The sequence below is a fragment of the Rhinopithecus bieti genome, unplaced genomic scaffold, assembly GCF_001698545.2.
Source record: "Rhinopithecus bieti isolate Rb0 unplaced genomic scaffold, ASM169854v2 scaffold_70960, whole genome shotgun sequence".
Taxonomy (NCBI): Eukaryota; Metazoa; Chordata; class Mammalia; order Primates; family Cercopithecidae; genus Rhinopithecus; species Rhinopithecus bieti.
In genome coordinates this window covers 1-1,562 of record NW_016870494.1, presented here as the reverse complement: position 1 = coordinate 1,562, position 1,562 = coordinate 1, and the positions used below count along the sequence as shown (strand labels likewise).

The 1,562-nt window shown below is 53.8% G+C and overlaps 1 non-coding gene across 1 annotated transcript; it reads left to right on the top strand.

Moving 5' to 3' along the window:
- Nucleotides 1-892: 892 nt before the first annotated feature.
- TRNAY-GUA (transfer RNA tyrosine (anticodon GUA)) lies at nucleotides 893-986 on the top strand. The gene is made up of 2 exons: nucleotides 893-929; nucleotides 951-986. It is a non-coding gene; the product is annotated as a tRNA-Tyr (tRNA).
- The last annotated feature ends 576 nt before the right edge of the window (nucleotides 987-1,562 follow it).

The following is a 1,562-nucleotide window of genomic DNA, read 5'->3' as shown; positions in this document are numbered from 1 at the left end:
AAGGAGAAGAACTTTTCACCCCAGCCCTGATTCTGAGGCCTCCCCAGCCATGTGGAACTGTGAGTCCAATTAAACCTCTTTTTCATCCCAGTCTCGGGTATGTCTTTATCAGCAGCATGAAAACGGACTAATGCACTTGCCCTACTTCAGAAAGAGGCAGCCTCTTGTGGGGGGTGGGGGAGAGTTTGTGGTCGGTTTGCAGAGGAGGGAAGCCAAGCCCCAAGTGGGCGCTGGGGAGGAAGGATATCACAGTGCATCTGCTGCAAGCCCTGGGCGAGTTCTTCTCCCCTAGTCCCATTTGTTCTCTCTCTCACTTCCAGCACACTTGAATGCGTCAAAAAGTGAGCATAGGACACTGGGGCAAAAGGGCGGCGGCACATCGGGAGGAGGGGCATGTGTGTTGGCCCGGAAGGGAGTAAGGGAGTAGGAAGACCAGAGTTTTAGGAAAGGGCTCCTTAAGGACTTCCAGCAGACCCTGAAGCTGGTCTGCGGATAGCGGCCGCCCACTCAGAAGCTTTCCGAGTTCTTCTTTCCTCCTCCAGCAACCCCTGTCCCACAGGATTCACCCATCCACCTCGCCCAGCCCTCTGACCGAGCCCTCTCACCCTCTCATTTTCTTTCACTGAGGACTGTCATCCTCACTTGGCACAGGTGGAGGAAGGCCACAGGTGAGAGCCTCCCGTCTTGGATCGTGGCTATCAGCGCCCCGAGACGCGAGGAAACCACACTCAGAGAATTTGCTCCACCCTGAGAGCGGCGCGGTGGCGACCGGCGCAAGGTTCTCTTCTAAGGTGAGTTCCAATCAACAAAGTGTGTTGAACCTCCAGCGTTCCAAGGACTTGGCTTCCTCCATTTGCAGAAAGTCCAGTGACCCAGCCCGTGGAGCGTGCACCCTTCGATAGCTCAGCTGGTAGAGCGGAGGACTGTAGACTGCAGAGAAGTTTGTGGACATCCTTAGGTCGCTGGTTCGATTCCGGCTCGAAGGAAGTACCTGATGCTTTTGCACGTAATGCCACCTGGTGCCTGGTCAAACACCCTGCAGCCTCCATCTAGTATCCACCCACACACTCTCTGGGTCAAAACCCAGAGAAATCTTTCCTGATCACCCGGTTTCCACATCTGTCCTGTGGCCAGGAAACACGCCCGCAAGCCCACTCATTCTTCCCACAGTCCAGGGACAGGTACTCTTCAACGCAAGGCGCCCCTTGCTTCGGCTTTGTGACTTAATCGGCCCCTCTCCCCAATCCCCTTCGCACCCCCACCATCCAGAGCTCTTTCACTTTTAACCACAGACTGCTCTGGGTGCTGAGGGCCACCGACTCTAGCAACACTGTGTGCTCACCATTGATAGATCTCTCCATCTATTAAACTAGTGGGTCCACCATCAAGTCTAAGAAGGTTAAGCCTGCTGGAAGAGAAAAGGGTCAGAGACAACTGTGACATCCTCAGAAAAATAAATAACTTGCTCTCTGCTCTCTCATCTCCTTCTCCAGCTCTCTAGCAATGCTTTTCTATCTGAGCATTCTCTCTCTCTCTCTCTCTTTCTCTGACTCTATTTCTCT